This window comes from Felis catus, chromosome A1 (genome assembly GCF_018350175.1).
Source record: "Felis catus isolate Fca126 chromosome A1, F.catus_Fca126_mat1.0, whole genome shotgun sequence".
Lineage (NCBI taxonomy): Eukaryota > Metazoa > Chordata > Mammalia > Carnivora > Felidae > Felis > Felis catus.
In genome coordinates, this window is record NC_058368.1 from 35,125,588 (window position 1) to 35,146,752 (window position 21,165).

At 36.3% G+C, this 21,165-nt stretch overlaps 1 long non-coding RNA gene across 2 annotated transcripts in view; it reads right to left on the minus strand.

The window, feature by feature from the left end:
- Nucleotides 1-21,165, minus strand: part of LOC123384353 — a 936,858-nt gene that overhangs the window by 695,315 nt on the left and 220,378 nt on the right. For both annotated transcript variants that reach the window (XR_006595332.1, XR_006595337.1), the window contains exon 2: nucleotides 9,800-10,060. This is a non-coding gene — a long non-coding RNA (uncharacterized LOC123384353). The remainder of the gene's footprint in view (nucleotides 1-9,799; nucleotides 10,061-21,165) is intronic.

Genomic DNA, 21,165 nt, shown 5'->3' on the forward strand with positions numbered 1-21,165 from the left:
GGCTTAGAGTCAAGCACTCCATAATTGACTGCTTATGAATGTTTTCTGTTGAATCATTGACCTTGGTGGTATATCACAGCTTGAGAGAATGATCCACAAAACTCTTGTGCCACCGCTGAAAGATCATAGGAATATTTGCCATTCATGTCTATGCTCAGAATGGTTATTTGATGAATACAAAGTCTTTAAAGATTGTTGGATACATTTACTATTCAGAGTCAAACTGAAGGGGTTTTTTGCCTGCTTTTTTTTTTCATTTTATCCAATACTCTGAGGGAAAGTTATTTTTACATTCACAGATATTTAACAGAGTTGAATATACTGTATATGTTGTTTACCAGATATAGTGAATGCTGAGGTCTGCTTTTTTTCTTTCCTTCTTTCTTTACTTTTTTTTTTTTTTTAAAGAAAACAGCTTTCATCTCAGGAATGTGGTTATGTTACATTCTTAACACATAGCAAAACATTCTGGAGGATGTACTCATCTTTGATTTCAATACCAGTAGAAAAGGGGTTTTTCAAAAGTGATCATGTATACCCATAGTGGTAGGATGTTTTTAATAGAGTTATTTTAAGCTACTCTCCCTATTTTTTGTCTGAACAATACACACAATTTTAAAAACCAGTTATAAAATCATAGGGTGTTAGAGTGAGAAAACCTCTTGAAGGTTCTCTACTCTAACCACATCTTATGACAGAATGGTTGGGAGTAGGGTGGCCTTGAGATGAACTTTCCTCTGTATTAGTAACTGGACTGAACAGGGGAGCAAGCAAACAAATATTCTCATGAGTGACCATGTTTTCAGCATAATGTTTAGCAATTTTAAGCTCTATCTTACCATCATCATCTTAATAGTACTTTTCCCTGTTAGACCGCTGCATACTGAGCTGCTACAGATAATCATTTCTGAATTCAGTGTTCAATAGTTCCCACTCTAGAACGCAGAATGAGACAGGTCAATACCAGCCATGGAAGAGATATGTAAAATAAGTGTTAAAAAGCCAAGAGAAAAGGCAAGGAATGACTTTAGTTGAAATTTGAAATAAATATCAAAAACTCCTACACACAGAAAGAAGCAATCACTGCTCAACCAAAACCTAAGTGAGAATTCTTTACATATTGTGAAAAAAATGAACTGGGATTAGTGAAATGGGAACACTGGGGCAGATATGGGAAGGTATGGCACAGAGGGGAAGAGAAGCTCTGCTAACTTGTCTTCCCAAAAGCTTGAAGTTCATCTCCCTGGGGTCGGCACCGCAAACACAGTGGAAGGTTCTTCCCCTCACCTTTACCCTGTGCACCTTGTTCAGGCTAGAGTTTGCCTTCTGTGACTCCCTTTTCCCTTTAAGATTGTCTGGATCTTTCTATTTTGAAAAAACAGTGTGTGAAAAATGGGGCAAGTGGAACTAAGGGGAGAGAGATGCTGATGTGGGAATGGGGACAGAACATCATATTTTTTTAGTGCCAATTCATTTAGAGTCATCAAGAAATCTTCACCTAAAATCTTTTTGATATTTTTGTTTGGTTGTGTTTTATTTAATTTAATTCTATTGACTTTCCCCCCACACAGCCATTACTACTTATCAGACTGATGATTCCTGACTAGATTCTTGAAGGAAATGATTAGTGGAGCCATTATAAATACCTTGAAGTAAAAGGGGAAAAATACAGTAATGTCTACTTGTATGGTAAGGATTTCTTTATTGGTATTCATAAAACTATCCTTAGAAAATTTTGGTGAGTGACTTGCCTAGAGAGGTGTCTTAAAAGTTGTCACAATGGGCTCATCCACTGGTTCTCTACAATCGATGCTATACCCTGATGACTTGAGTCTGGCAGTAGCTATATTGATATTTCGTTGTTCGCCTTGGTTTGTATTTCATATTCCTAGTGCCATGAGCACCACTAGACTCTTTTTTTCCGTTTTGCCAATTGACCCTACTCCTCTCTCACTCTCTCTTCCAGCCTTTCAGCTAAGCATCTTATTCAAAGCATTAGATGGCAAATTCTTCTATTTCTTTAGCTAAATAGGTTGATTCTTATTATCACTTCCTATCTGGGAAGACATTAGGAATGTGTGTATCTTGGCAGAATGAATAGAAAACCATTTCTGATTCTTACCTCCCACCAAGGACAGATTACACTAGAAGACAATTTCCAACTTTGGCCATTTATCAACCCATTAACAGAGCACTAATGTGTCAGTTTAAAGAATCCATCAGGAGATAGACCAGGAAATGAAAACAGCAAACCCTGTAAAAATAATTACTAGTGCTACTCAAATATATCCTTGCACACCATTTTTATATCCCTTTAGTGGAAACAGTTATGATCCACAAATAATGACAATATTTTAATGCACTCCTGAAACTCCTCAGAGTTTTGTTTTTTTGTTGTTTTGTATGTGTGTGTGTGTGCATGTGCATGTGTGTGCATGCTGAGAGGCATTTGGGGGACAACACAAAGAATGAATTTACTCACTGTACTAATGGAAGATGTCTTGGGTCTAATTAGTATTCACAGTATTAAAACCAATGATGAGCTATTGAGATGCTCTAGAGAATAGGACTGTATTTACAGCCCTTTTTCAGACAGATGCAAATCTAATCACCTGCTGACCTCAGAGCAATGGCTAGACTTTGAGACAGGTGTAGAGCTGATGTCCCCTCACCACATGCCTCAGCGTGGGTGCAGACTGTCAGTATTAAAGCTGATGCCCCACCCCCAACCACTTTGCCTTTCATCACCTAAAGCTCTCAGCCAGAAAGTGGTGACAGAGGCGGCCTGCGTTGTATGTCAACAGATTATCAGGATGGTTAGTAATATTCCCTTGCTAGGAGCCTTTTTAAATCCCTGCATTGGCAATCCTAAAGCTCTGTTGATTCTTGTTACTTGCTGATAAGGCTTTTAATGGCCAAAGCCTGATATATTTTTAGATCTTTTGTCACCATGGGTCTCCTGTCACTCACTGGGGTTGAAATCAGCAGGCTATTAGTTTGCCCAATGTATAATCTCAAGTCCCACGGAACAGGGCTTGCAGCAAGTAGGTCTCCTGATTCTGAAATTTACTTTAGATTTTTATTCATAGAGCACTGTCATTTCTTCCTTGAAAACTAAAGTGAAAACATATCTGTCTGGAGCCGTGTTAGAACTCTCTTAAGGAAAACATATTTTAAAGCATCCTGCTATTTTCATTAAAATGATATACATAATATGTCTATTTGCATAACGTACCAAATATAGTTCAAATATTTTTAAATTATTGGCTAATTCTTTTTTCCCCCTAAAAGACGCAATTAGAATCTCTTTTTTATTCAGATTTGTAGCAGTCGCTTAAGATAGAAGTTAACAAATCATCAAATGGAGAAACTAGATGAACTAGTAGGAAACAAAATTACTTTCAGTGCACCAAGAAATACTGGACCAATGTCCTTCAAAAGATGCAATATGGAAACAATCCCTTGGTCATCACTAAAATGGTCTTTAGCTAGAGGTTTTTGTTAATGGAAATAAACCCCTGTCCATAGTTTCTCATTTGTAAGAGTGCTCTTGCTGCCTAAGCAGGAGGTTACAACAAGAGAATAAGGGAGCATAAAAGAGGAATTTGAAAAGATTTCAGCAGGTACTTTACTGAGGAAGGAGCAATTGTAAACACTCAGTCAATGTAAGGGAAACATGCAGGAGACAGTCAATCACCGAAGTGAACAGATTGTGAATTTGACACAGGAGATGAACACAGGGCAAAGTTCAGTTTCCAGGAGAGTGAAACCAAGAGATGATGTTAAGTATGTAACTTTTTCTTAAAAAGCATTGTTTTTAGCTTTTAAATTAGAAAATATCAAGCTGCAAAAAAGGGAGAGAGTAACACTACCCCCAAGGGTCTGCTTTTAGAAGAAATTTGAAAGACAGGTGTGCCGCGGGATGGCAGGGGGCACCGTGAGCAGGACATGGTTGACACAAAAAGGGTCATTGTGTCGAAATGGAGTGAACCAGACCCATGGAGAGAATACTGTGTTAATGTGAGGCACAATCAAGTTTTAGAATAAATAACTCAGTTGGATGAAAGAGCCCTTTAAATAGAAAGTGCAAACATGATTTGAAGACACTGTGAAATGCGATGAGGATTAAACTCCAATTTCCTGGAAAAATAAGCCAGATACAGCCTAAAATACATGATCTCATCCAACTGTACATTTTCTCCCTGTTGTAAAAATGTATACTGCTCTCCCCTAAATCTTGGCTACTTCTTCTCACAAAACCTGCTTTCTTTCACTTTCCAGAACTAATACTTATCCATTTTAGCAAAAGCTGAAGACACCAAGGGAGCAAAATACCACAGTAACCCTGATGCCTCGGAAGGTGCGGTCTCAGGAAGTCCTCAGCAAAGGAGCTGACTGCTGAAGGAATGGAAGCAGAGCAGTTCCAGCGGGCCGCCACGGGAGACTCCCTCCACTATGCTCACCAGGGATCCCACTCTCTCCACTTTGTGTACTCCGATTTTCAGAGGAATAAAATAATATGTATGTTTGGAACGCTGCACTAACACACATCCTTCCGTCTTAGCATTTGTCTTTGAACCTCAACAGTATGAATTTCCTACCACCTATTTCTTTTCCTGAGCAATTATACTGGGATTTCTGTCATTTCCAAAATAATAAGATTGTACTTACTAACAATGACTTTAATATTAAAGCTAAAATTTATTTTGGGGGTGTTCATTCTCTCTGATCCTCCCTCAGTGTTTGACAAAACAGATTATGATTATCCAGAGAACCTCCTTTTTTGCAGCCACATACTATTTTGTGTCCTATCCTCTTTTATACTTCCTCAGTATTTCCTTTGTAACTACTATTAGAAGGACAATAGTTACAAAGACACACTGAGGAAGCAAGATATAATATGTTATGTTAGGGAAGTAGGAGGCAGGAGACAAAATATATTATGTCAAATATGTGTTATCTTAACATGATTTATTTTTATGTATCTTCCCTCATAAATAATCCAGTATGTATATCATGACCATTTTATATCTATATGATTTATGAAAAATATAATAAAACTGAGACATGCCATTGAAATACTTGAAATCTGATTATAAAACAAAGCATGTAACCAGAAATAATTTTAACTTTTTAAAAAATGTTTGTTTATTTATTTTGAGAGAGAGCGAGTAGGGGAGTGGCAGAGAGAGAGAAAGAACCCCAAGCAGGCGCCACACTGTCAGCACAGAGCCCAACGCAGGGCTGGATCTTACAACCTGTGAGATCATGACTTGAGCCAAACCAAGAGACAGATGCTTAACCAACTGAGCCACCCAGGTGCTCCCAAATAACTTAAGCACCATTACAAAGAGGATATTATGAGGTTCAAATGTATAACGCACAAATTTTGTGCTTTATTATTTATACTGTGTAATATTAGAACATCATGAAGGCAGGTTTATCTCTAAAATATCATAGATAAGGTTTGAACTATATATTTCAGCAAATGATGTAAATAAACTAAGAGTGCAAGGACTTTCTGTTGATAAGAATGGCTTGCATAAAAAATCATTAGTATAGACATTTAGAGGTAGATCGATCTAACATTTCTCTAAACCCATTAAATATTTCTGAGTGAGATTTTTCATCATGTTAAATTTTACCAGATTGAATATTTTGAGTCCCATTCCACTGAACAACTTTAAATAAAGGATTTGCTTTTTAATCATGCATTTACATTAATCATAAATTTGGAATGCAACATCTTCAACTTGGTTATTTCTATTGGAATCAGTTCTTTCAGGGCTTCATGCTTATCCTTTAGTAAAGACACAGATTCCTCAAAATATATTTCAAATGTAAAAGATGAGAAAAATACTTATTCATAGAGAAACCTGGGAAATATAACACTTACAATAGCAAACCCAGAGTTGGGTAATAAAAATTTCAAAAATGCTATCACTAAACAATTTACAACAGCTCCAGAAGCCTATTTTTAAAGGAAACACAAAAACAGAAATTTTAGAAAAGTGATTCACAAGACTGAAGCTATTGATAGAGAAAAGCTGAAGTACTGAGAAACAGATGAGTCAGAAGCAAATTTAGAGTAGCACATCAAAGAATGTCTTACAAATTCATTATTTGGAGGGGGACTCTAATCAATGCCAGCTATAATAAGCAAAAACAGAAAAAGAAGCATATTTACATAGAATAAAACTTAAAATAACAAGAATCCTCAATTTTTAAAACTGCGGGCCTCTTCCTTTTTTATAACACTCTATTGAAATGTAATTTACATGTAATAAAATTCACCCTTTTAAACTGTGCAGTTCAGTATTTTTTTTGCATATTCCTTCATGCAACCATTACTACTCTCATATATTGGAACATTTTCATCACCCCCCAAAAGAAACTTCACACCCATTAGCAATCACTCTCCATTTTCTCCCAATTCCCTAACCTCCCAGCCCTATGCAACCACTAATCTACTTTCAGTCTCTAGGAGATTGATATTTTGGACATTTCATATAAATTGAATCATATGGTAAATGCTCTATTTTGGCTGGCCTCTTTTTTTCCCACTTAGCATGTTTTCAGTGTTCATGCGTGTTATAGCATGTCTTAGGACTTCATTTCTTTTTTCTTTTTTTTTTTTTTTACTGCCAAATAATATTCTACTGTATGGTCACTACAAATTATCTATCCATTCATCAACTGATAGACATTTGAGTTATTTTCAATTTCTGATTATTATAATGATGACATAAACATGTGTGTACAAGTTTTTATGTATAAATCTTTCATTTTTCTTGGGTATATACCTAGGAGTAGAATTTTCTTGCCTCTTCTTTAATGATGATAAAATAAACAAATATTATGACTTGTATTTTAAAACTAAAAATGAAAACAAAAGGAAACCTTACACTAATACAAAGTCCCTTCAATGTTCTAGCTTTATACTATTGTACAATTAAAATTGATATTCTGAATTACTGTCTTCACTCCCTGTAGAGTCATCAGATTGTCGAAAGATATTGGATTATTTGCTTACCATATTATATGTACCCAAGCAGAAAACCGGAACAATTGTTTAAAAGTTTGTAACAATAAGACTTAAAGCAAAGAGGAACTGAAATTAAACCAATATTAAAAAGCAAAAATATAATCAAAGTTTAATGTTTTGTTTTTTTTTTTTTTCATTTAAAATAGTGGCCATGTGGGGCGCCTGGGTGGCTCAGTCGGTTAAGCATCCGACTTCAGCTCAGGTCACGATCTCGCAGTCGGTGAGTTCGAGCCGCGCATCAGGCTCTGGGCTGATGGCTCAGAGCCTGGAGCCTGCTTCCGATTCTGTGTCTCCCTCTCTCTCTGCCCCTTCCCCATTCATGCTCTGTCTCTCTCTGTCCCAAAAATTAATTAAAAAAAAAACCTTAAAAAAATTTTTTTTAAATAAAATAGTGGCCATGTTGATGGTCTTATTCAAATGACAATTGTACTGGATGATGAAATTACTCAACAGACATTTAAGCAAATTTAGATGTGACAATAGTATTCATGTTCTAGCCATAACTGGTATGTATGCTGTAAGACCAGTATTTAATCCTGAATCTGTAAATAGAATCTAATGATTTCAGTGAACTCAAAGCAAGATATATGAGGAGAAATGAATTTCACGTTATTGTGGATGTTGTCAGATCAAATTTGGCAAAATACAATATTTTTAAATGATGTATGGAATCAAACTTGAAATGACTGTCCATTCAGTTTGTATGAGGCTGAACAAAGAAATCATTCAGTCCAGTTTAAATTCAATATTTTCAGGACATTTTTACTTTTTTATAAAATAAAAATTGTATATATTTAACACTATTCATCCACTCATATTGTTAACCTTTTATTTTGTTTTGTGGAGACAGCACCTGGGATCTATTCTCTTAGCATCAAATATACAATATAGTATTATAAACTATAGATACAGTGTCATTAATTACATCTCTAGAACTTATTCAGCCTACGTAACTGAAACTTTGTACCCTCTAACCAACATTCATTCCCCCATCACCTCCCTGCCCCTGGTGGTGACTGTGGTATCAGAATGGCTCATGACATAAAACTGTAAGTTATTGTGGGACATTTTTGGAGAACATTAAAGATTTATTTTGAAGGGATTTGGTTGTTTTGTATCTGACAATCGGACTCCTTGTTTTGTTTTATCAATGTGGATTCCAAACAAGCTCACTGATGGACTGCTTTCTCTCTGCCAAAGGTAGCTGGAGGGCTCACGTGGGCTTCCACCAGAGTAGCCAGAGCTTCAAATATGACTTACTGTTAACATGGTAAGTGCCTTATGCCTTTCATCCTTAAACTACTTTAACTCTCTAACTCTTCTCATCAGTGGTTCTCTACTTTGGTTTCCCATTGGAATCACCTAGGAAGCTATAGAGATATGACGCCTGAGTCACACCTGTGAAGATTCTTATTTAATTAGTTTAAGATTAACCTGAGCATCAGGATTTTCAAAAAAATTACCAAGATGATGCTAATAAACAACCCAAGGTTGAAAAACACTGCCTTAGCTAAACCCAGCTGTAGGTTAAGTTCTTCTAACTTCAAAGCCAAATACTGCTGAACAAAGTCACCCATGAAATTTTGTTACAAACCCATGACTTTGAAAAGGACTACTCTAATTCTCTGACTGACTCATTCATGTTCTATTAAAACATGTTTTTAAAACTTTTCCACTTGATTCAAGGCCCAGTACATGTGTATGCATGATTTGCCTCTTTATTCCTAGAGTAAATGGAGCCATCAAAACTTAATCTTCCAGCTAACAAGCATTAAACCCTATAATATCACACACATCTTTCTTTCCTATAACAATGAATAAGTGTTTCCTCCTTCTATGTAAGGACATTTCCCTAACCTGTGCTTTCACCTGTATTCCTATGCTATCCTATCCTATCCCAAATTCTAGAGAAGCTTACACTCTGGATTATCTATCCCCTTGGTATATTCAACCACAACTTATCAACTAGATCCTTCCCAACATTTTAATAAGTTTTTTTCAACTCACTTTTCCTCTAATAACTCTCTATATCTCTCTTCCTTATGTTATTAAATCCAGGGGTCATTTTTACTCTCATGTGACTTAAACTCTTAATGGAGTTACACAGGTTTTTTTTTTTTCTTCCTTAAAAGATTCCCTTCTCTTGACTTCTACGAAACACTATTCTCCTATTTAACCTCTTACCTTTCTGGTCTCCTCTCCCTGTCTTTGTCCAGGCTCATACTCCTCTGCGGAACCTTTCTTTATAGGAGTTACTCAAAGCCCAAACTTCAGCAGACTCCTCTTGTGACTCCACCCTTTCCTTAAGCAATCATATCTATGCTTTCAACTTCAATTCCCACCTACATACAAGTGATTCCAAAATTTATATGTCTAAGACACATTCCCTCTAGTAACAAATTTTCTATTTTCACCTTTTAATCTCTAATGTTTCAAGAGCTGGAAATGGTCTAGTTTTTACTGCAATTGCAAGCTGACAACTGAGCTTGCCAGTTTCATGGATGCTGACAAGAGACACAAGATTCCCGGATCAGAGATTGAAGGCTTTATTACTCATAAGAGAAGCACTAGCCAGCGGGTCAGTATATTTGGGCCAGTTTCCCTAAGCTCAGTTCCCACAAAGGGAAAAAAAGGGCCAGATGACACCTAAATAAGCAGTGAATTCAGTTAAGGAGAGAAACACAATGCCAAGAACCCAGTATGCTTTGGGCAGGGAGCAAACAAATCTACACAGCCCGAGAATTGAGTAGTTACCTGGTGGTCACACTTTGATCACCTTGGCCTCTTCCGTTGCCTATATGACCAGCGTAAGCTTTGCAATTTGGACCATGCAGCAAGAATGGGCAGAGATGCTCAGGGCTCGTGGCAGATGGTCTTTTCAATCATAAGATGCCTTCAATTCTCTAAAACCCTGGAACATTGGACTCCTCTCGGTTTCTCAAATCCATGCTTTTCTTTTCCATTGTAGAAGCTTTGAAAGGTGGAATTCTTTCTATGCCAGAAATTCAGTTCTCACTGTGAAAGAATCAAATGAATTCAAGGTGATTCCTATTTCTCTGAAGAAGGAGGTATTAAAGTGGAAAAGTGCTTGTGTCTCTTTTATGAAAATGCCAAATGTATAGAAATTTCAGTCATCATATTAAATGGTCATCTTGACAATATGTTATGCTGTTTGGTGTCACATTGACATCCTATTGATAATATTCATGACTTTTTATGCCTTTATTTTGTTCTTTGGTTTCAATAAAAAGAGAAGTAAAAAACACAAATAAATAGAAATCACTGAAAAAGTGAACTGGGAGCAACAGTAGGCAAAAGCATAATGCAATGGGGGAACAGTAAACCATTTCTATATTGAAAAGTAGCACAGATGAAAATAGACTATTGATTTAAACTGAAATCCATGATCTTTACCATTAGTATTTGTTCTGTGTCCTAGCATTATGAAAATAACTTAGTAAATTGTTTCAGAGAGGTATTACTCTACTTCTTTGTTTTCCAAATTGTTCATGCATGTTCCTCATATCGTTTCATAAACGCATTCCCAATGAATGGCCGGGTGGGGAACATCCTGCCATTTTTTTCCTTGCTAAAGAAAATCATTCTGCTTCTGAATTTCCTCTATGGTATCTCACAGGATAGCTATGCTTTACCCCAGGCTAAGCTGTGCAAATGGATCGTGAGCTTTTCCAACCTACTGTGACTCTCTCTACCCCCTGCCTTAAATACGGACCCCTGTGTGGGAGTGTAAAACTGCATTGAGGCAAGGAAGGAATGTTAAGTTAATATACTTAGCAAGACACGAGTCAAGGCAGCTTAAAGGAATCCCCTCTAATTATTCTTTGAATCCATACAACAGTTCGCATTTAAAACTTGACCACCCTCTATCTTGCCAACATCTTTAACATCTTGGTTGCTGCCAATTTGCTTAGTAGTACTGTAGAAAGTTTATTTAATGATACCGTTTTTTGGGGGGCTTCGTTTTGTTTTTTTTTACTTTACTTTTCACTTACAGATGTGCGATTTTTCACTGAGCTCTAAGAATTTCAGTATATGAGGTCTTAGGTGTAAAATGTCCCTTTAATATTTGCTGCCATCTGCACATTTAAAAATAGATCCCCTACTTTTATATTTGTATTTCATCTGTTTTTGCTAGCTCCCATTGTACCTTTTCCCCTAGACTAAAATTGATATTGCCACCCCCCAGAGCATAACATGACTTTACTAGCATTAAGACATAATTAAGAGACTGAATTCAGTGTTTCCTAGCTTTCTAATATTGGCTCTTTAAAATATAAATTTAGTTATGAGGCTCTGCCCTTGAGGGGAAATACCAGTGACAACCCAATCAGTTTCTGGCAGTTAAGTTTCAAATAACAGTGGGGTTCTGTATTGGTTCTGGGCAATTTCTCTACTGCCACTCAAGAATCTTCCCTTAGATGCATTTTATTTTGTCAAATCCATCAAGGGGCATACTGTTGATTAATAATACAAGATGTGATTCAACAAAATGATGCCAGATCTATGTACAAAGAATTTGATTAGTGACTTTATAATGATACATTTATAATATTTGAATATTGTAATGTATACTTAACTAGAATCACACACACTTCTTACCTAATGCTGAGCATATACGCGTTCAAAATAGAATGTGTTAATGATGAGGAACCAAACTCTAGAAAAAAGGTTAATAAAGATAAAGAACTGACTTGAATTTATAAGGTAAGGATTTAGTAAAGTTACCACAGCTGTGGTGATGTTAGGGATGATACAGTAATGAGACTTCATCATAACAAGGTCCTGATATCCCTGCTCACAAAGCTCATCCTCAGCGGTAATACAACCGTGCCCACTTTAGAAATGAAGAGATAAGGAAGACAGTATGAGGTACACAGCACCCACTATAGTAATATCTATTACTCCACAATATGAGGGCCAGAATGACCCAGAGAGAATTTTTTTTTGTAGTGAACATGTTCCATAGTTCTATAATCCAACTTTTGAAGCCACATCTATCACATGCATGCATTGATGATTCATTAATTCAGTGCCAGCAGTACTCTACTCAAAATAAAATTTCTATTCCTGGAAGCCCCCAAGTGGATGCAATATCATACACTCCCCAGTTATATTAATTTAGTGTCCTGGCAAAGATCATGAGTATTTCATTGCACTTTTTCTTCTCCCTTCCCACGTGCTTCACTTAACTCATGGGGGAAACAATGTTCAACACTATCTGTAAAGGATCCCTTTTGCCTATCTTTTTATAAGAGAAAAAATACAATATTTCCAAAGTATCCATACATACACAATTTGAGACAAACTTTTTTCTGTAGCACAAATGAATCAACTAGTAAGAGCACCCAAAAAGTGATAGTGGTATCATTTAGAGGCGACAGTAGACAAACTTTATATTTTCATACTATTTTATTTATTTAAATGTTTACTTATTTTGAGAGAGAGAGAGAGAGAGAGAGAGAGAGAGAGAGAGAAAACGTGCATGAGCGGGTGAGGGGCAGAGAGAGAGGGAGAGAGAGAATCCCAAGCAGGCTCTGCACTGTCAGTGTAGAGCAAAACACGGGGCTCGATCTTATGAATCGTGAGATCATGACCTGAACCAAAATCAAAAGTCAGGCACTTAACCAACTGAGCCACTCAGGTGCCCATATCCTATTTTGGTATCTTCTAAACCTGGTTTCCAATGCCACCAGAAATTTATTCACTTTTTAAATCAGTTTTTAAATCTATATGTAAGTTGGGAAAAACACAATTTTAATTCAACCCTTGCATGCCAATAAATACCAACAAAACTTTGTTATGTAATTTTTATCTTTCCTAGAATTCTATTTTTAATAAATGGTAAATAATAATCCTACACTTCAACCAAGTCAAGTTAATTGTATTGTGAAATCAAATTGATGGCTTTAGGAAAAAAGTGAAGAATGATCCAGATAAGCATAACCTAAGTGTTTGTACTGAGATTCAACATTTGCCACAAAATATCTGTGCATATACATGTTTTTACCATATTTATGATTCAATTTCCTCTGTAACAATCTAAAGTTAGTTTATCTTTCTCTAAAATGGAAAAGAAATCCAATCCACTAGATCTTCGGTAGGAGTATTGTACCTTTTATATCAATAAGTCACTGAATATATTTCACCATATATTTTATTTATCAGACTCTTAATCTATATTTGTAACTACTAGAAATTAATTATGAATAATACTGTATTATATATTTATATTCTGTAGTATTTAGCAATTTAAGTAATTAAATTTCCCCATAGCTATGACAGCAATGATCTTAATAAAATAATTCTGTATAATACTCTTTAACAGAAAGAGGATGCAATTAACAGAAACTCAAAGTCATTCTGCTGTGCCCCAAAGGTTTATATAGAGCTTAGTGAATCGACTCCTTCATATTATTCTCGTGGCCTTCTCCCATGAGTCTATGGGACCTGACCGGGGACAGAGTCAGAGCCATCATGCTGGACCCAGAATACTTCACTCCAGTTTCAGGACATTCCTAGTGTACATGCATCATGCCTGGGGTCCTCTTTCCTTAGATGTATTCTTCCCAAAGAGGCTGTTTATTCTTTCTAGAAAAAAGATTTTGAATACATCTTCTCCATCAATCCCAGCTACTTTTGGGTACTGTGTGAATTTGAGAAAATCATCTTAAATTTCTGAGCTTCATTTTAAAATGAAATAGCAGTAGTACATGATTCTGAATCCCTTTTTATTAAACTAAATATCTTTTATAGTCCACAGAAGATTACACTGAGTACAAATATTATATTGATTTAACAAATATTTTTTGAACATCACTATGTGCCTCATTACGTTCTCATCTCTAGGGACCTAGAAAGAAAAAGTCTCTACTTTCTAAAAAGTTTATGTTCTGCTATAGTCAGCCCATTACTGCACCCCAAAACAATTTTCCCCAGGTTTTCCCTAATTAGGCAGTCACTACAATGTGTACAAAAAAAATTCTGTAAACTATAACTAGCATTTCTTAATAGCCTTTTTTGACTAGGAAAGCTAGCTTCAGACTTCACTTTAAAGTCCCTAAGCAAAATAAGAATATGTAAAAACAAACAAACAAAATAGTTATGAAACAATTGCCATTGATATACAAGGAAGCTAGGCCAAATCTGTTTAAATTCCAGAGGAATAGGTTTTAAGTTTTCATTCAGCAACAACCAAAATTTCATGTCAAAACATCAGTAAATAAAATCCCTAGATACGTATCAACCTGAATTTCCAGAACTACGTTATAGTGGAATGACACTCAGATCCATTTTATACATATTTTTAATATTTCAAAGAAGAATATAAGAATGTTATTAGCCTACTAAATTGTAAATGATGGATCAGCAGTCTTGTTTCCACTTACCATACCTTATACATCTTCTGCTTGCTGACAGCTTACATTTTGGGATGGTTGGTTATGAATTACTCTTAAGCGACTGAACAGTCTAATCTAAAGATGCTTTTCTACCTTTTCTCTCTAGCAATGAAGCATTCTCTTCCTCTTGAGCCTCTTTTGACAATTACGATTTTTTTCCTGTTTTCCCCTATTATTTCTTTCATTCATATGAGAGTGGAAGGACAAGTCATCAAGGAAATTTCAGGTCCCTTGAGGGGTACAGGATATTTCACTGATCATGATGTAACACTTATAGTCTACAGACACTAAACCATATGTTGCCAGGAAACCCCCCAAAGTTATTAGTCCCTTTTTATGGCTTAGTAGGCAGTTATCCAGTATCAAAGGAAAATGGAAACAGAAAACACATGTTTAAAAAAGAATAGGGATTTGGGTGCCTAGGTGGCTCAGTCGGTTAAGTGTTGGACTTCAGTTTCAGGTCATGATCTCATGGTCCATGAGTTTGAGCCCCATGTCAGGCCCTGTGCTAACAGCTCAGAGCCTGCAGCCTGCTTCAGATTCTGTGTCTCGTTCTCTCTCTGCTCCTCCCCCATTCCTGCTCTGTCTCTCTCTCTCTCTCTGAAAAAATAAACATTAAAAAAAAAAATAGGGACTGCCCTAGTGTTCAAAAGCAACATATAAACATGTATAATATCCAAATAAATTTGAAAAATTTATAACCAAGTAATTTAACTCTAAAACACTTTTATTACTAATATTCAGTGAAGATAACTCTATCATTATGTAGGGAAAAAAAAAGAGGGAAGACAGAGTGATAATATACAATAGTACTTATTATGTTCCAGACACTTTACATATAGTATTTATTTTATTCCTATATGTATTTATTATTTATATTACTTATATCATATGTAATAGTTACAGATTAAGAAATGAAAATACAAACAAGTAATGTATCTTGTCAAATAGCCTACATTAGGATGTAGTAAAAGCTGCTTCACATTACCAGCCCTGTAATACAGAGTCCACCCTATCTGTGTGATAGAATCTATGCCGGCTTAGAGAAACGGAAAAGATGCACAATAGGCAAAATCTTACACATAGCCTTCAAGAGAAAAAAATCCTTCATATGAAATTTGAGAGGGAAAAAAAATTGTATTTCCTTTCAGAGAAAGTGTTATTGGCCTCAGACTGTAGAAGAGGACCTGAAAAACATTCAGAAAGGTGCTAACTCAGCTATCAGGTTGACGAAGCAGGTGTGTGGGTGTCTTTCATACATTATGCTAAGAAAAGCCACTTGCTGGGGTGTCTGGGTGGCTCAGTTGGTTAAGCACCCAACTCTTGATTTTGGCTCAGGTCATGACTTCATGGTCCATGAGATTGAGCCCCACATCAGGCTATGTGTTGACAGCACAGAGCCTCCTTGGGATTCTCTCACCCCCTCTGTGTTTCCTCCCCCCTCATAAACAAACAAACAAATAAACAAACTTCTAAAAAGCCACTTGCCATATTTGAGAGTTTTCCGAAAGACAGGCAATTTTGCCTCTTTAATCACATATACACCTTAGGGTTTTTCAAAATCTCATGACTTTTTAAACTGATAGCTAGTAGAGATACCTTCAGAAACGATAGCTTTGGGGCACCTGGGTGCCTCAGTCGGTTAAGCGTCCAACTTTGGCTCAGGTCATGATCTCAGGTTCATGGGTTTGAGCCCTGCATTGGGCTCTGTGCTGACAGCTCAGAGCCTGAAGCCTGCTTCAGATTCAGACTGTGTCTCCCTCTCAATCTGCCCCTCCTCCACTCACACTCTGTCTCTCTCAAAAATAAACATTAAAAATTTAAAAAAAACTATACCTTCTACTTACAAGAAAAATAAAAAGAGTACCAAATCTCAGAATGTAGTAAGTGTAAAGTCCTCATCAACAACAAATAAAGAAAATGCATTCCCTTAACTCCTGAGTTGAAGATTTTGAGGATTGCTCCAGGATTTTCAGAAAATGAGCTCCAGGACCCATCACAACTGAATTCTTACAGTGCATATCACTGGACTCTAAGCGAACTTGTAAAATCTGAAGAAAATATGTTTAAATACAAAATATAAATATGTAGAAATACACATGAAGCTAAGCTCATATGTAGGTTTATAAAAGGAAATGCTTATAAGTTCGTGGTATAGCAGCTTTACTCTCACCTACAAGGCTCTCAAAAAGGGAGGAAAATGAGACACTTAAAAAGTTAGGTACTGGCTCCCAAAAAGCTGTTACAATAGATTCACAAATCAGATAACTTCTTTGGCAAGACAGTTTACTATTCTGAAAACTCTACAACTGTGCCTATGTTCACATACTCATTTTGAAAGCTTAGCAGAATTTTGCCAACTGAATTAAAAAATGTTAATTCTAAAGGAAAGTTTTCAAATATTTTGAGCATTTAATTAATTTTAAAGGCTACCCATGCTTTATCCAAAATAATACTTATATTTTGCAATGAATGCATCAATATGCCCAGCAGTACCCATTGGTTTCTTTTTCCAGTAAACTTTCATAGGAGCTATTTTTAATGACCCTGCTCATAAAAAAGGCTCCTTCATGTCTGATAGAGTATTATTACTGTGAATGAAGAGATTCCTTAAGTGCTTAAACCTGTCCCCAGATTTGCAAAATGCTTATTTAAAACTGCTTTAGTCTTTGTTTTTCTTAGGAAACTACCTTTTGTTGTTGCTATTGTTGTTATAGAGGTGGTGGTAATTGTTCTTCACAGAAAAAACAAGTTCTTACAAACAAAAAGGTGTGAAGAAGAAGAAGAACAGGAATTGGGGGGCTGGACTTCTGTTTTTCTGTGAATTCTGCTCTCACTTTTCCCACGATTGTCTTTTTATTTATTGAAATGGCTCTGCAACTCAGCAAGGGAAAAACAAAAGGAATAAAAATTCATTTAAGCACTCTCTTTTATTTATGTTAACATATCATCATGTGCTGTTTAACAATTTACTAAATGTTTATTATGCACAGTGTTGCATTCTCAAGAGAATAAATAAGTTTCTGTCAGCACTTCTTTTATGAAATCCTATTTTGGTTGTGGATTTTAAAAATTCATAATAAACATTTCCTTCAGGAAGAGTCACAAAAGGAAAAGCTTTGACATTGTTGATAAGTGAGCTTGTAACTAAAGAAATGGAAAACAAACACGTGCATAATCACTGTGTGTGCACGTGTGTGTGTGTGTGTGTGTGTGTTTGTGTAAAGAGAGGAGAGAGGGATGAAGGGATAGAGAGAGAGAGAGAGAGAGAAAGAGAAAGAGACAGAGTGAGAAGATGATTAGTTCCTAGATTTGAGGATCTTATAAATGAATAAAAGGCAGACCTTTCTGATGGTTTCAGTGTTAGCATTCCCACGGTTATAGCACCAGTCACACTTGCAAAATGGAAATGGAAAACCAGAGAAGGGACTACAGGATGTCCAAAGACCTCTCAGTTTCAAAGTTTTATTATTCTATTAAGAAAAAGAAAACAGAATGAAAATAAAGGTCAAAAGATGAAGAATAACCAATCTCTAGTACTCTCACAATATATATCCTACATCATTTGATTTATATGTGCAGATAGAATTCTTTAGTTCTAAACTATACACTGAAAAGTGAGAGAATTTGGAAGGGGCTTGATATCTTTGTCTTCGCTTCTTAGTTTTGAATTTTTTGTGTTGTTGTTGTTTTGTTGTTGTTGTCATTCTCTTTAATGAGAACATTTGCTTTTGAGTATTTGTCACTTATAAGTCTTTTATTTTATTAACTTATTTGTTAATCTTTTAAACAGCCTTATAACATAAACCTACTATGATAATATCTCAATTTTTCAGATGGAAAAAATTAGAAACAGATAAGAATTAGAAAACTTGATAAGCTTGGAAACTTGAATATTAGATACTTGATAAGTTTAGAGTGCTTTTAAGTGATGGAAATGGTCTTCTCAACCAAGCAGATTCCAAGCTAATTCAACACATCTAACTCCACCTCTCCAAAGAAGGAACTGTGCCATGGATTGCTCACTAACCAAAGGTAGAACGACTTAATATATGACCAAAGATGAAATGAAGAACAAGATATTTTCTATGTACTTTCTGAATGTGAAAATTTTAGAAAAAGATAAAGCAGAAAATAAACGTCTATAAGCCTATGGTGCAGATACAATTGTTAATACCTTGGTGAATATTGTTATGGTCATTTTTGGTTTTAGAGCTTCACTTTAAATCACCAATATAATGAGCATTTGTCAATGTCATTAAATTAAATGGTTTTGAATATTCATGTAATTGTATTACAATTTATTTAGTAATTGACAGTTTTTGGACACACAGGCATAGCTGGTTTACTCAATCTTACTCAGGAGCCTCAATGAATATATTTAAATTATTAAATTAATCTGTTATATTAGTTTTTTTATACTATATAACAAATTACCTTAGCAGCTAAACATAGCACACATTTATTATTTACCAGTTTCTATTGGTCAGAGATGAGACACGGCTTAACTGGGTCCTCTACCCTGGGTCTCACAGTCTTTAATCAAGGCGTCAGACAGGCGGCCTTCTCATCTGGAGGTTCAACTTGGGGTGGGATGGGGGGTGGAATCTGCTTTGAAGCTCCCTCAGGTTGCTGGCTGAATTCATTTTCTAGTTGCTATAGAACGCAGGACTTTGGTTTCTTGCTGGCAGAAGCCACAAAAGGTCATCTGTATTTCCCTGTCATGTGGTCCTCTCCGTAGGCACTTCACAAGTCACTTACAAGCTAGCAAAACTGTCCCATACAATGTTACATAATCATGAAACTGACATCCATCCCTTTTGCCAAGTCTATTGGTTAGAAGTCACAGGTTCCACCCACATTCAAGGGAGAAAGTGGATAACTCGAAGGCATGGACATCAAGAAGTGGGGTACCTCATCCCCCACCCTGTTGTATTCACTCTTCCCCAGAGCTTCCTGGGTCTATAGAGAGTTGTCCAAGGGAAAAAACATCTCCATGACAAATTATTTCTGCAGGTGAAGGCCTGTGTTTTACTGACCTTTAATTTGAGACGGACACAATGGTTCATTTCCTTGCTGGGGACATCCTAATGCTTGGGGCAAGTCTCTAGGAACAGGCAGTTCAGGAGGCCCCTCACACATCAGGTTCAGCTGATCTTGAGGAATGCAGGGTTTGACAGTGTATTCAGGAACCCCTGGAGTGAGTTTCTTGTAGAACAGGTAGTCTGTAGTTTCAGCCAGACTACACCACATATATCTTCAAAATCTGGTGGCAATCTACTTCTTTTGTGTATCTTAGTAACAGATTACTCAGATTACAAATCTATGTTGTTTAGAAAAATGTGATTAACATTGGGTTGTTGTTGTTTTTTTCTTTTTACCAAGCAGCCAAATTTCTCTACACCATCTGTTAAATAGTCCATCTCTTTAGTATTTATTCACTTATTTTTTTTGTTTATTAAATATATGCTCTTGAGTTATCTACTTTTGTAGATTCATTTGTTTATTAAATATATTATCTTGAGTTATCTACTGTGGTTTAGCTACCTTGCCAAAAGCTAAGAATAAAATGGTGAACAAGATAGGATTCCTCCATCAAACACAGACTAAAAAAACAAAAACCAAAAAACCTAAACATGTGAAATAATAATTAACCACGTAGTATTAAGAGATATGAAGTAAACTAATCAGATGCTTTGCCAGAGAATAAGATAAAGCATATTTCATGAGGGCATCCCAAGCAAACATGCCCAGGTTGTAACTGTCCACATGTCTGACCCAAAGGCTTTTCAATCCAGATGTTCAGAGAGCTAAACTGGCTGGCAGATGTATAGTCTTTCTTCACGTTCCCTGACCAACACATGTGCATGTGTTCTCTTAAAACACAAGGCTTTCCTAGATACAGGTGTCAAGCAGGAAAAATTAGATTATATGACTGTTCCTGTATGCCCCTCTCTGCCTTAGAGATGGGGTTCTATTTATATACATGAACCTGAGGAAAACACATGGCATTTAGATAAGCTCTCCGAGTGCTGCCAGCCTGTCTGAGCTCTGCTTGGGCTGCAATGCTGTCCACTCTGGAGAAGACCTGGAAGTGCAGAGTGAGGTCACAACTGCAGTTTCCGAGGCAATAAAGATACAACCATCCAAACCATTTGACTCACCAGCCTTGGTGAAGTAACTGCAGGCCTTCTTTAATAGGCTCTTTAAAATCAGAAGTGCTTAATTTTTGGCAAGATTTTAAGCCATATAGGCAAGCAATGAAGGGAATTATCACCTGGGCAAATCATCCATTAGGAGAAATCCCATATCATTCTTCATTTTTGTGCAATAGAGAACTTCATGGGTTGTGATCCCCACTCCCCTCCCAGCACACACACTTTAGAGTGGCATATGATATTCCAAGGTGTAACTGAACAATTGCTACTTAACGATTAGGTAATATTGCTCAGGGTATTATCACAGAAAAATCTTTAATAATTCCATCTGAGGGGTGCCTGAGTTGCTCAGTCAGTTAAGCATCCAAGGACTCTTGATTTCAGCTCAGGTCATGATCTCACAGTTCATGAGTTCGAGCCCCGTGTCAGATTCTGCACTGACAGTGTGGAGTCTCCTTGGGATTCTCTCTCTCTCCTCCCTCTGTACCCCCAACCTGCTCATACTCTCTCTCTCAAAATACATAAATAAAAACTTTTACAAAAA